We start from the raw sequence: 15,432 nt of genomic DNA, 5'->3' as shown, positions 1-15,432 counted from the left end.
CCATACCTGCTTACTATCGTAGTCGGAGTAAGCTTATCGTAGATGGTGTGGCCCACTTACTATTGTTCTAGTAATTCGTCGCAGTTAGCCATACCTGCTTACTATCGTAGTCGGAGTAAGCTTATCGTAGATGGTGTGGCCCACTTACTATTGTTCTAGTAAGTCGTCGCAGTTAGCCATACCTGCTTACTATCGTAGTTTAATTAATCCCAAAAGGGTCACTCGCTATAGCTTTAGCAAGCTCATCTGAACCAATGGGATCCACTTGCCCCGGTGCGGACAATTTTACCTGTATAGAAGATTGCTTTGCAAATGCGTTTTCCTGCATGAAAAAGATTCACTTGTTTGGAGACTCACGACTCGAGGGTCGGAGAAAATAGCATGTCAAATATTCACGACTCGAGGGTCGGAAAGGAAACGATATGGTTAGAAACTCACGACTCGAGGGTCGGACATTCACGACACGAGGGTCGGAAATCAAACCAATCACAACACGAGGGTTGGAAATATACGACTCGAGGGTCGGAAAACAAACCAATCACAACACGAGGGTTGGAAACATACGACTCGAGGGTCGGAAAGTAAACCAATCACAACACGAGGGTTGGAAACTCACGACTCAAGGGTCGGAAACTGGGCTTTTGTAGTATGTGAATGCGCTAGATGATATGTATATGCTAATGTGTATGTATGTATGCTGGTGCATGTCATACCCCAAATTTGTCCTACCCTTTGACTTCCAACTGGCTTAGACTTCTCATCTCATGTACATACTCCATTAGGGCATCAACATAACATCATGCATCATTAATCAATAACCTGGCACTGGGATTAAGGATTTTGAAAGCCTAGGGCGTCATATTGAGATTGAGGCTTGTATTGAAATTAAAGTCTAATTCTTCGGATGTTTCCAACAGCGAAGTGTGAAATCAGGGTTTAAGGGTTAGTTTCCCTATGGGTGACCAAAGGAATTGTGGTTTGATTCCAAGATCATTGAACCATGGCGCAAGAAGATTGCATTGTACTTGGAGCATTATTTGTGCTAATAATATGTGAGTTTGGTTTGAATTGATGAATTGAATAAAAAAGGGGTGTCGTTGTAGATGCGAGTTTATTGGAATTTGTTCGTTATACGTGAGGCGGATTTAATTGGTAATCTAGGTGAAACGAAGTTCTCAAGCTTTTGTATGAGATTTCTTGGTGCTTAAAGTTACAAGATTTGAGTTCACCATTAAATCAAGTTCCACTCATTTCATGAGTCTTTGGTTTGCGAAAGAGATTGAAGTTCTAATGGAAAGCTCATCCACGATTCAAGGACTATTCGAGCATTCATGGTTCAAGCGCTATTCAAGTGTATTCATGTTCAGAATATCTATCAAAATCAAAATCCAAGTTCTATGGCATCACAAGTGAAGCTACAAACAAGAACAAAATAAATCCAATCAATTACAAAAAAACCATTACAAAATTCATTTAAAGTTTCACCATTCATCAAATCACATTCAACTTTCCATAACTCAAATCATCACCGATTTCAAAGGAACCAAATACCCATTACAAAGTCCGTTATTTTACACAGGAAATACATGGAATCTCATTCCTAGAATTCTATTCCTAAGCTAATCTTCAAAGCATTTTTAGCTCATGACCGTGCTCCATACCGCCTTCATTTGATCCATGCCTCAATTCAAGCCAAACGGCCCTGCACACATAAACCAATTCATTCAGAAAAAACCAAACTAAATCAAAACATAACTTCACCATTTATTAACATTGCAACCTGCTGCATTGAAACTACACATTACTAACATGCCAGCCAGCATTACCTCATTTGATAACATAGCCATAACCTGCACACATTCAGCCACAAAGAAGAGAAGAGGGAAATTCTGCAATGTATAAAACAGCCCCATATATCTACATCCATACAGCACTATTAATTCAAAACAGAACCAATTATGCTGCTAGTTTTAAAGCCAATCATTCACATGAGTCTTCAGTCCACATACATTCAGTCCATGTCATAAATCACTCATCAAAACAATATCATCATCTCATATCATCACCTTGAAGTCATGTGCATACATTCAAAGAACCTGCAGCATTCAAACAGTTCACATCCATACACTCTGCTGACACCATACATTGACCTTTTTTTAACCTTTTCTAAACTACCATAACATTTTTCAAACAGAAAAACCAGGTAATTAACTCCGTTTCAGTTCATAACTACCCTAACTAATCCAATTCCTAACTGTCATAACCTTTAACTAACATTTCATTCAGACATCCAAAACAGAATTGCAACTCACAGTTTTCCGAACCTTTCCCTAACTAACTTCCCAACAACAAAACAGAATCGTAACTGCCATCTAACTGACTTTTCAAACCAACTTCAATACATTCAAAAAACCTAACAGCATTTCCTAACAGCATTTATCAGTTACAAGTTACTAACAACTCTAACAGAAGGCATAACAGATTGATACCAGAAAATTCAGAAAGAAAACTAACCTTTCACCCCTATATATCATCAGCATCCTACTCTCTTGACTCTCCTTCATCATTTTCACTTCCTCACCATAATCCCCCCGCAACTTTGCTTCCAGAATCTTCAGTCACCTTTCATCTTCATCATTCTTCTCCCACCCTCAATCTTCTCTCAACTTCATCATCTTCAACAAAAACCTTCTCTGAAAAATCTTCAACAAGAATCTTCACCGATTCTCAAACCAATTCATCACCAATCTGGTTCTCCTTCAATCTCTGCATCCTCAAGAACAAAGACTCCATTCATACATCATTCAACAACAGTTCAGAAGGAGAAGAGAAGAAATGACTTACCTCAAAAACCTGTAACAGAATTGCTAAGAGGTTTTCTCTCGATTCAATCTCCACTTCTTCAATGATAACAGAATCGCTCTTCCAATCTTCACCTTCATTCTCCAAGAAACTCACACAGAAAAAGTTCTTCGGATAACTCTTTACAATCTTCACAAACAACCTCCCGATTCTATAAAAAATCACAAAAAACAAACTCAGAATCCTTCATTTGTTTCTTCATTTGTTCAAGATAAACATCACCTTCGCCTTCATCGTTGTGATTCATCACTCTGACATCACATGATTTTGCGATTCTGCATCTTCGAGAACTTTGCAACAGCATCATCATCATCAATAACGAACAAGGAGAAGATGAGAGAGCCACGGGATTGAGCTGAAAGAGATCGAGAGAGTTCGAGAACCGAAACGGAGACGAGAGACTTGCGCAATGAGAGGGCTGAGATTCCGCCGCCGCGAAACTTTCACCGGCACAATGAGTTGAATCGAGAGAGAGCCACCGTACCGCCGCCGCTCGTTTGCGAGTGAGGGGGAGGAGAAGCTCAGAGGATTTGAATCATCACAAAACGTAACCCTAATTCCTCTTTTTATTTTCTTGATTAGTTGAGTAATTGAGATTAATGTGATAATTGACATAGGATGTTAGTTAATATGAGTTTAATGTGAGTAATTGTTGATTAATTGGGTTTAGTTGCTAATCTGAAAATAATTGCGACTAATTAGATCAAGCAAAACTGTTTCAAAATCTGGACTAGTCCGAATTCCTGTTCACACCCCAATAATAGGCCCAACGCGCCATTGCAATAGATTTCAGTTCAAATCCTTTTTGCTAATGCACCCCTGACTGACAGATTTTTAGTTTTGTTTTCAATTGCTTTGTTTCTCCATTTTTGCTCACTAAATCTTTTTTTCCATGCAATAAAAAATGAATAAAAATAGGTTTTAGATAGATATATGTGTGTATATATTTTTGGTATTTTTTGTAGATTTTTAGAATTTGCTTAACTATTTTTAATAAATCTTTTCTTCATATACGTTTATCCTCCTTCATGTTTTGCTAGGTTTTACAAAGTGATTTCGTTTAACACCTTAGGATCAGAATTTAACCACCAATTTTTGTATGATTGCTGTAGACTAACCCATGATGTTGTGTATAAAAGATGAACTCCTAATTCTTTGTTTTGATTGGTATTTGGTTAGTGTTGTTTAATTCGATTAACATGCGTTTCCATTAGACAATTGTGACGTTTGTGCTCTCAAATTGAAATGTATTCATGAAACAACGTTGGTTCCTTTTTGTACATGTAATTAGGGATGTCTAGAGGTCCTAAAACCTGGAATTGAAAATTTTAAATCATGTTTTCCCATTTTACTTGATTTTCCTTTCTCACATGTAAATAACTTGTTTTTGGTTGACGGTTGCATCGTGACTTGTACAAATGACCCGTAATTTTGTGTGAAACTCCTTGGCTTGATTTTGTGATTGTTTAGGCATCTAGTAGAGGCTATTTGCTACTGACTTGTACCATTTGATTGCATGTTTCTAACTTCATTCACAATTTGAAACCGTTTAGCTAATATTAACCTAGTGGTGCCTAGTTTTGGTTAGAGTTTTGTATTGCTTCATGCTAATTGACTAATATAGATTAACATAGGATATTGGAACTAAATGAATGAGTTTGCTACTGACTTCAAGCTTAGACCATGTGTTCACTTGCTTTTGTTTTGATTAATTGATGTTTGCCCGCTAATTGGTAAGTAACGATGCATGCGATACTTTGGTAACTTCTTGTGGATACTTTTGTGTGATACCGTGGTGCTTTTGTATTTGATTTGGGACATTCAATCCCTTGTTTTTCTACTGACTTGGGGCTTCTCTCTCTTGTTTCCATGCTTAGCCTCTCATTTCTTGCTTTGATTTTGATTATATCTTGCTCTTGCTTGCCATGTTCCCTTAGACTCTTCCTTCTTTGCTAAGAGGAATTGAGATATGATAGGTATCCTTGACATTAGGACTTAGACTTGTATAGATGACATAGATTAGAATGTTAGATCTAGTTCCTTTTGGCATTCTTTTTCTTTTCAACTTAAAACATTAATAAAAGGAAGATGCGAATCACATTAAGCAAGTGATAGAGAAATGAGTGGGATTCATTCCCTAATCTATTTCTCAATCACTTAGTGGCATAGAAACGAGTGGGATTCATTCCCTAATCTGTTTCTCGGTCACTACTTAATGGGAGAGAAACGAGTGGGATTCATTCCCTAATCTGTTTCTCAAACATTAGTTAATGGGAGAGAAATGAGTGAGATTCATTCTCTAATCTGTTTCTCAAACATTACATAATGGGATGGAAGTGAGTGGGATTCATTCCCTAATCCGCTTCTCGATCATTATACATTTTATGTGATTCGACTCGCAAACAAATTCCCCTTAAAAAATACACAACCAAAAACACTTAAAACACCTAACAATGGTTCAGACTAAAGCAAAGTAGAGAAAGTGGTGAGTGGCCCGGTATTGGGTACTGTTCATCACTCATCTACCCTAAAAGACACAAACCAATCTCTTTCTTCTTCTTAAGGGCATCGTTATCTCCGTTCCATTGCATCCTAGGCTGTCCCCTTGTGCAAGAACGCGAGCGTTAACTCCGCCCAACTAAAAAACACAAAAACAAACAGAAAATCGTGAGCCGAGCTACGGTAACTCTGATTCCTGAAAAGGATACGTAGGCAGCGGGGTAGGGCCCGTGCGAGTACAATTCTTTATTTTCCCTACATTCTGCATTCATTCGCATTTAGACATAGACATAGATACACACCCTTTAGATAGAAACAAACATAGGTGGATACCATCGAGTACGATGGGCGCGAGGGGTGCTAATACCTTCCCCTTGCGTAACCGACTCCCGCACCTTGATTCTCTGGTCGCAAGACCCTGTTCCTTCCTTTGTTAGGTTTCCTGATATTCCTTTCCCTTATGGGATAAATATATTGGTGGCGACTCTGTTCATTTTTCGCGAGCGTGCGACAGCTGGCGACTCTGCTGGGGATGTTGCTAGACCTGTTGCTGGTCCATCCATAGCGAGTCGATCCTAGCCTGCGTTTGTTTGTTTATTTACTGGGTGTTTATTTGTTTTTATGTCTATACCTTGTATATATGTTTGCATGTTTAGTTTTCTGCTTGCATATCATGTTTATTTCTGTTTGCACATCATGCATATGGATTATATTCTGTGTTCCTTGGGGTCTTCTGTTCTGTTTTGCAGGTTGGGTGGGATGTTCTATGAGGTAAAAGGCCCAATACCCAGGCCATGAGTGATACCTTAGGAACTAGGAATAGAGTGGCCATGACGGACAGAAGACGTATGTCTGATTGATCCGATCATGTATCCACGGGCAGAGCTTGGTTGAAAGAGGCAATATCGTATGATTACGCCTACTTTCAATCCTCTGTTGGCTTTTTTGACCTACCTTGACCTAGATACACCCGTGAGTGGGGAGGGATATACATGACAGGTACTGTTGGTGACTATTGGTCTTCCTGGTATTCAGAAAGGTGTCGGACCTTTGATTCTGTGATATTTGACCTGTATCAGTTATTCAGAAGTTTGTACAGTGGTTACTAAGATTATATGGACCGAGGATCCCATGCTTTTGCATTGCATAACATCATTGCTTTGTCCACTCCATTTATGAAAGATCCTAAAGTCTATTTCCAAAAAAAAAAAGAGAAAAGAAAAGAAAAGAAAATATATGTAATAGAAAAGGAAATAGAAAAGCAAAAAAGAAAGAAAAGATATTCTATACAAAAAAAAAAAGAGAAGCTTTGATTCCAAAAAAAGAAAAATGAAAGTGTGTGAAAAGACTTTAGGATCTCTCATAAATGAAACATGCATTCATACTATCATGCATTTCATGGTTCTCTCAAAGACTTATGGGACCATTTCTATTCAGATTCCAAGATCAACAACGGATTTGACTTCTCACCGCCACAACTCCAAGATCAACTATGGAACAACTCTGTGAGGAAATGGATGAGATGAAGGAACAAATGGGTCATCTTATGTTGGAGATGCGAGACTTGGTCCGTAATCAGGATACACTAAAAGAGGAGAATAGTCAGTTGAAGACTCAATTGAGCTTGGTCATGGAAGTTCTGAAGACGGTATTAAGGAAGGAAGGTGATGTTGTTCCTGTTGCTGCAACAGAAGTTGTTGGTTCCTTCTCCCCAATAGGATCTTTTTTCACTCATGAAATGCCTCAGGGAGCCCTCCCTCAATTTCAAATGTCGTTACCTCCACGTCAATCTGTTCATGTCCCAAGAACGAATCAAGGAGGCCAAACGTGTGGGAAAAAGCCTAAGATACCTCAGAGGCTTATCAATCCAATCCCGATACCTTATGCTCAGTTACTTCCTCTCCTGTTGGAACTTCAGTTGATTGAGCTACGAGATTTGGCTACGCCTGAAAAGCTTCCCCCCAATTTTGATGCCAATGCTCGATGCGAGTTCCATTCTGGGGCACCTGGCCATGATGTTGAGAATTGTAGGGCGATGAAACATCAAGTTCAAGATCTCATTGACTCAAAAGTGATTTTGTTCACCCCCGAAGGTATGATTGTTCAAGGCAATAAGGTTCCGTATGTGGTGGAAGGAAATGTTGATCCATACTCCTATGCCGGATCTACTTCAAATCAGAAGCACAATGCACCATCCCGGATTCCAGATCTTCCACTTTATCAATCTCCGATTGTTTCACTACCAAGTCAAAAGGGGAAAACACCTGAGCAGATTGAGTATTTGAATCATCAACAACCCCACGTGATCCAACCACACCTGGTTCAGTATTCGCCCCAAAAGCAATATGTTCCACATCAACAAGGCCATCTGAATCAGTATCCACCTAGAAGTAATTTGGGACGAAGAAACGCTCCTCTGGACCAAATTCCTATGACATACAGTAAACTTCTGCCGTATCTGGTTCATAGCTCATTGGTGGTTCCCAAATCTCTGAAGCCTCCGCCACGTCCATTTCCACCTGGATATGACCCGAATGTGCAATGTGGGTATCACGCTGGATCAATAGGGCACTCCACTGAAGATTGCAACGCTTTCAAAGCCAAAGTACAAAAATTGATTGACGAGAAGTATATAACCCTTCAAGGAGGAAACATGTGTGTGAATGGATTTCTCTTGCCCGAGTAAGCGCCCGAATTTCAGAAAATCTCCGAGAAAAAAAAAAAGCAATAAGCCCAGAAGGAGTCAAGTCTCCTCAACTATGGCAATCATCATTTCATTTCCGTATTCTCATTTCAGTACTCCCTATTTTGTTGAAGACTACTTCTTTGTTTGAACTCATTGGTATGATAATAATGAAAGCACCACAAATTCTCGAGCAACTTTGTCAGAATCTTTTCAAAGAGAAATCAAGAATGTTTTGTAGAAGCATCTCTCATTCTCAAGGTTCTTATGCTCAGTTGTATCCGTGGAGGTTGGTTTTTCAGTCGGTGTTTGAATTCTCCTTGCAACAAGTAGCTCTCTTGAGTTTGATAATCATGCAAGATCCTTTCCATTTATGATGGCGATTACTACTCTAGCAACTATGCTTTGGGCTCCCGCACGAGGGGTAAGCAAGACGCACTCTTATCTTGAGCATTGCACCATTCGCATTGCTCGAATCCCTAAAGCATTACAAATTCTTGGGTGACTTCGCCAGAATCTTCTTTCATGTGGTAATCAAGAGTATTCTACACAATGCTCCTCATTCTCAAGGTCTTCTTCACCACAAGTTCTCAATTTGATGACCATGCAAGGTTCCTCCACTTTTGATAGGGAATACTTCTACAACATCTGTGCTTGGGGCTCCCGCACGAGAGATAAGCAAGACGTACTCTTATCTTGAGCATTGCCTCACTCGCATTGCTCGAATCCCTAAAGTAAAAAGGAAAAAGAAAAAGCTTACGACTCATGGGTGACTTTGTTGGAGTTCTCTTTTGAAGTAATCTGAAGTGTTTGGAAGGAACTGCAGAAAGTATTCAAGCTCAACAAGTCCAGACGGAGTCAAGTCTCCTCAACAACGACACCCATTTAGTTTCTTACTGCATTCTCATTGTAATTTTTCATTTGTTTGTTTAAGCATTGTTAGCATGTAAAAATTTGTTAATTTCTGAATAAAAATCATAATACATTGTTTATGTTTGTCTTGAAGTAATCCATTCGTTATCACTCATAAAATGTTTTTGGCATTACGATACCAACTTTACTAATCACTTGCTTAGGCAAAAAGCTGAGGGAGAATGATGAAAGATAAAAATGCAAAAATCTCCAATTGTGTGCTTTTGAATAAAACCTTACTGAGGATGTGCAGGCATTATTTTAAATCCCCAAACACCGGAGATATAAGGGAGATAGACCCTCGTTAACCCCTTTGAGCCTTGAAGTAGGAGTTTCTTTTCTGATCACAAAAACCCTTATTTTAACCTTGGGGCAGGGTAGTGTTCATTTAACTTGATCGAGTGTTCAAAACTCACCAAAGGAGTATGCATCTAAGGATACAACAAGGGTTATCCTTCAAAGGGCTGAGGAATGTCAAAACCGCAATGATTATCCTTATTCCATCAAGAGGTTAAAAGAGGACGATGCCACAATGGTTATCCCTCATCAATCAGAGAATGAGGCAGTCACAATTTTTCAAACAAATCGAGAGCAACGCAAGATCACACGACTTGTTCAAAAAGTGAATAAAAAAAAAGAAAGCCCGCTAAGTCAAAAACTTGAAATGAGTGACTTAGGCAAAAGTTAGGGCATCCCGCTGGACTCCAAAATAAAATTCAAGAGAATTTGTCCAGGCAAAAGTTAGGGAAAGCAGAAGCGAAAAACAAGGATTACCAAATAAAAATCCTTATCAAAAGAACAAAGTCGCGTGATCAGACACCAAAAATGCAAGATGAAGTGACTGCCATGTCCAAAAAAAAAAACCTCATTGACTCCTCAACCATTCCAAATTCCTTGTGAGGAATGAACACTCATGTCGAGTTAATTGAACCTAGGAATGGAGAACATCACGAAGGGGGTGGGTACCAAATAATTTTGAGCCTAAAACCTTTTTTTCTGAAAACCGTGAACCCGACCAAGTTACAACCCTTAAAAGTCCTAATTGAATTAGGGTTTATTTCGAAAGCACACTCCGATGAGATAGCGTTTAACTGACTCCCAATGAGGCGTGACACATATCCATGTTGGTATCGTATGCTTGCTTTATCTTCCGTATGCAAAAAAATCGAGGTTGTGTCAACTAGTGATTCGGTCACAAGAGGTTGCAACCTCATTTCATAAAAAGTTTTAAACAACTTCAAGACTAACATAGGCTTTGCATTGGAATTATCATTCTTAGAATTAACATCCTTTTGCATACAAAACATATGCTTAAACATCAAAGAAATTTCAAGATGAGAATTAGTGAGTAACTTGATCATGTCAAAGTACAAAAGACTTGAAAACTCCGTGGAGTAAAAAGCTAATCGTTTCAGAGACTGATTATCAAGGGGCAAGTTATCCAAAGAACTCCGTTGGGCATGAACAGTTAATGCTTTCCTTGATTACCTTGAGAGGAAGAATTTGAAGACTCCGTTGAGCGTGGTAAAGTTGTTTCCATGTTTGTTTGACTTCAAAACAATGGAAGCTTGAGGATTCTAGTAAGATGTACCTAATCAGGGGCAATTGAATCGAGGTTTGACCTCTCAAATTCAGCATATCTGGGACAATCATGCCGATAAATCTCTTCAAGCTTTGACCAATCTGGGGCAATCACGTCGAGGAATCTCTCAAATTCAACCAATCTGGGGCAGTTACGTCGAGATTTGACAAATCTCTCCAAGGATCCACTGGGGGCAAATTCCTCCATAAGTCACAAAGCTTGGGGCACAATTCTGAGTTTTATTGTCCTCTCCCTATTCATAGGAGCTTATTTCTCCTAGAACCTTGGCCTCTCCCCAAGCATGGAGTTTATTTCTCCTGAGAGTTTGTTCCTCAAGTATAGGAGTTTATTTCTCCTAGGAGTTGTCCTACTTCCCTAACCAAGGCTCATTACCTGGATTTCTCATTCCCAACATGGTGAATCGAGGGAATCTCCTCGAGCTGAAAATCCTTCAGGTAGTGGCACATGGTGAGAAGTCAGAAATCATTCTTCAAGTCAAAGAAAAGTACATCTTTCAAATCAAAGTCCAATATCTATTGGCACCTCCGCATGGTCCTTAACACTAAGGGGATTCTCCCTGGTGTTTACATCACTAATGCCTTTATTTGGCATTCTGCATATAGTACTCATTGCATATAACATTACATCCTCAAAAGCGTAGCATGTCCATCAAGATGGAGCATTACGCCATAGAAAAATTCAAACATGCATAACAAAGCATAAGCCAGATAATACAAATCATCCCTCAATTAAGACAATATTACATCCCCACATAGATGTTGTCCTTACAAATTCCCATTGATATCTGCTACTACATTTCAAACCTCCTCAAACCATGGTGCCAATACCTGGTATCCTCAATCCCCAAAAGAAGTCTCATATTATCTCCACAGTGTAAATCGGGCACAATGTCTTTCTCCGTCAGAATCGTTGTCTCCGAGGTTATTGCCCGTGTGCTGCGTGCAATTTAGAGTGCGAATGAGGGTGGGCATTCAACCCATCTCATTTTTCAATCGTTTGAATGACCATACTTGGTGTGTGGCAATTCGAACGATCGCCACTCTAGAGGAGTTACACCCCGCCTTTGGCCTGAGGGATTATTGTAATTCTTATGCTTCGCAAGCATCAAAATCTTCGTCTTCTTGTCAAGTCTAGTCGTCACTAGTCTTGTCGTGGTTATTTCCCGTGTGCTACGCGCCTATTAGAGTGCGAATGAGGGTGGGCATTCAACCCATCTCATTTTTCAATCGTTTGAGTAACCATACTTGGTGTGTGGCAATTCGAACGATTGCCACTCTTGAGGAGTTACACCCCGCCTTTGGCCTGAGGGATTAATGTAATTCTTATGCCTCGCAAGCATCAACGTCTTCGTGATTATGTCTTTTTGATCGAGTCTAGTCGTCACTAGTCTCCGTGGTCCCTTCCCCCGTATGGGAAAACATTTTAAGCCCAGTTTCCGACCTGGCAAACCCTTTCAAAGCCCAACTCTAACCTGACAACCCCTTTTAAGAAACCAATCTTCAACCTGGCAAACCATGTCAAACCCAATTCCTCTTTTGCCCCCTGATGTCGGGTCGATGTTGAGTCATAGATCGCCACGAGATCTTATTCCTCCTAAAGTGTGGGAGATCGCACGAGATCTTCTTTCGATGTTGAGTCATAGATCGCCACGAGATCTTATTCCTCCTAAAGTGTGGGAGATCGCACGAGATCTTCTTTCGATGTTGAGTCATAGATCGCCACGAGATCTTATTCCTCCTAAAGTGTGGGAGATCGCACGAGATCTTCTTTCGATGTTGAGTCATAGATCGCCACGAGATCTTATTCCTCCTAAAGTGTGGGAGATCGCACGAGATCTTCTTTCGATGTTGAGTCATAGATCGCCACGAGATCTTATTCCTCCTAAAGTGTGGGAGATCGCACGAGATCTTCTTTCGATGTTGAGTCATAGATCGCCACGAGATCTTATTCCTCCTAAAGTGTGGAAGATCGCACGAGATCTTCTTTCGATGTTGAGTCATAGATCGCCACGAGATCTTATTCCTCCTAAAGTGTGGGAGATCGCACGAGATCTTCTTTCGATGTTGAGTCATAGATCGCCACGAGATCTTATTCCTCCTAAAGTGTGGGAGATCGCACGAGATCTTCTTTCGATGTTGAGTCATAGGTCGCCACGAGATCTTATTCCCTTTTCTTCTGTTGACGAGTTGATCGCCACGAGATCTTCTCGATGTTGGGTCATAGATCGCCACGAGATCTTATTCCTTTTTCTTCTGTTGACGAGTTGATCGCCACGAGATCCTCTCGATGTTGGGCCATAGGTCGCCACGAGATCTTATTCCCTTTTCTTCTGTTGACGAGTTGATCGCCACGAGATCTTCTCGATGTCGGGTCATAGATCGCCACGAGATCTTATTCCCTTTTTCTTCTATTGACGAGTTGATCACCACGAGATCTTCTCGATGTTGAGTCGTAGGTCGCCACGAGATCTACTCCTTTCAGTCATTTTCCCACACAACCATTTCCATTGAGAACCTGTATTGGCACCGTTACCATGTTACAAGCTATCACCATTCAGCCATTACTCACTGTAGATTCTTCCACCAGGAAAAACAAAAAGAGAATTCTCTTTCCCCAGCAGATATCAAAATAAAAATAAGGATAACACTTACACCATCTTTTCTTCAGGACAAATTTCAGGTCTTGATATTTAATCTTCTTCTACCTTGAATGTTCGAAAGGCTAACGCCAATCTCACCTTCAGGTTTAAGACGATTAAATAGGGGCAGCTGTCATACCCCAAATTTGTCCTACCCTTTGACTTCCAACTGGCTTAGACTTCTCATCTCATGTACATACTCCATTAGGGCATCAACATAACATCATGCATCATTAATCAATAACCTGGCACTGGGATTAAGGATTTTGAAAGCCTAGGGCGTCATATTGAGATTGAGGCTTGTATTGAAATTAAAGTCTAATTCTTCGGATGTTTCCAACAGCGAAGTGTGAAATCAGGGTTTAAGGGTTAGTTTCCCTATGGGTGACCAAAGGAATTGTGGTTTGATTCCAAGATCATTGAACCATGGCGCAAGAAGATTGCATTGTACTTGGAGCATTATTTGTGCTAATAATATGTGAGTTTGGTTTGAATTGATGAATTGAATAAAAAAGGGGTGTCGTTGTAGATGCGAGTTTATTGGAATTTGTTCGTTATACGTGAGGCGGATTTAATTGGTAATCTAGGTGAAACGAAGTTCTCAAGCTTTTGTATGAGATTTCTTGGTGCTTAAAGTTACAAGATTTGAGTTCACCATTAAATCAAGTTCCACTCATTTCATGAGTCTTTGGTTTGCGAAAGAGATTGAAGTTCTAATGGAAAGCTCATCCACGATTCAAGGACTATTCGAGCATTCATGGTTCAAGCGCTATTCAAGTGTATTCATGTTCAGAATATCTATCAAAATCAAAATCCAAGTTCTATGGCATCACAAGTGAAGCTACAAACAAGAACAAAATAAATCCAATCAATTACAAAAAAACCATTACAAAATTCATTTAAAGTTTCACCATTCATCAAATCACATTCAACTTTCCATAACTCAAATCATCACCGATTTCAAAGGAACCAAATACCCATTACAAAGTCCGTTATTTTACACAGGAAATACATGGAATCTCATTCCTAGAATTCTATTCCTAAGCTAATCTTCAAAGCATTTTTAGCTCATGACCGTGCTCCATACCGCCTTCATTTGATCCATGCCTCAATTCAAGCCAAACGGCCCTGCACACATAAACCAATTCATTCAGAAAAAACCAAACTAAATCAAAACATAACTTCACCATTTATTAACATTGCAACCTGCTGCATTGAAACTACACATTACTAACATGCCAGCCAGCATTACCTCATTTGATAACATAGCCATAACCTGCACACATTCAGCCACAAAGAAGAGAAGAGGGAAATTCTGCAATGTATAAAACAGCCCCATATATCTACATCCATACAGCACTATTAATTCAAAACAGAACCAATTATGCTGCTAGTTTTAAAGCCAATCATTCACATGAGTCTTCAGTCCACATACATTCAGTCCATGTCATAAATCACTCATCAAAACAATATCATCATCTCATATCATCACCTTGAAGTCATGTGCATACATTCAAAGAACCTGCAGCATTCAAACAGTTCACATCCATACACTCTGCTGACACCATACATTGACCTTTTTTTAACCTTTTCTAAACTACCATAACATTTTTCAAACAGAAAAACCAGGTAATTAACTCCGTTTCAGTTCATAACTACCCTAACTAATCCAATTCCTAACTGTCATAACCTTTAACTAACATTTCATTCAGACATCCAAAACAGAATTGCAACTCACAGTTTTCCGAACCTTTCCCTAACTAACTTCCCAACAACAAAACAGAATCGTAACTGCCATCTAACTGACTTTTCAAACCAACTTCAATACATTCAAAAAACCTAACAGCATTTCCTAACAGCATTTATCAGTTACAAGTTACTAACAACTCTAACAGAAGGCATAACAGATTGATACCAGAAAATTCAGAAAGAAAACTAACCTTTCACCCCTATATATCATCAGCATCCTACTCTCTTGACTCTCCTTCATCATTTTCACTTCCTCACCATAATCCCCCCGCAACTTTGCTTCCAGAATCTTCAGTCACCTTTCATCTTCATCATTCTTCTCCCACCCTCAATCTTCTCTCAACTTCATCATCTTCAACAAAAACCTTCTCTGAAAAATCTTCAACAAGAATCTTCACCGATTCTCAAACCAATTCATCACCAATCTGGTTCTCCTTCAATCTCTGCATCCTCAAGAACAAAGACTCCATTCATACATCATTCAAC

General features: G+C 39.6%; 2 long non-coding RNA genes across 2 annotated transcripts; both read right to left on the bottom strand.

The window, feature by feature from the left end:
* Nucleotides 1-1,416: 1,416 nt before the first annotated feature.
* LOC131648234 (uncharacterized) lies at nt 1,417-2,508 on the bottom strand. Its single transcript, XR_009298077.1, has 2 exons — nt 1,827-2,508; nt 1,417-1,702 (listed from the first exon to the last, which is right to left on the bottom strand). It is a non-coding gene; the product is annotated as an uncharacterized LOC131648234 (long non-coding RNA).
* Nucleotides 2,509-14,039: 11,531 nt separating this feature from the next.
* Nucleotides 14,040-15,131, bottom strand: LOC131648233 (uncharacterized). Its single transcript, XR_009298076.1, has 2 exons — nt 14,450-15,131; nt 14,040-14,325 (listed from the first exon to the last, which is right to left on the bottom strand). It is a non-coding gene; the product is annotated as an uncharacterized LOC131648233 (long non-coding RNA).
* Nucleotides 15,132-15,432: the final 301 nt, after the last annotated feature.

The sequence above is a fragment of the Vicia villosa genome, linkage group LG2 (assembly GCF_029867415.1).
Source record: "Vicia villosa cultivar HV-30 ecotype Madison, WI linkage group LG2, Vvil1.0, whole genome shotgun sequence".
NCBI lineage: Eukaryota > Viridiplantae > Streptophyta > Magnoliopsida > Fabales > Fabaceae > Vicia > Vicia villosa.
This window is presented reverse-complemented; position numbering and strand designations above follow the sequence as displayed.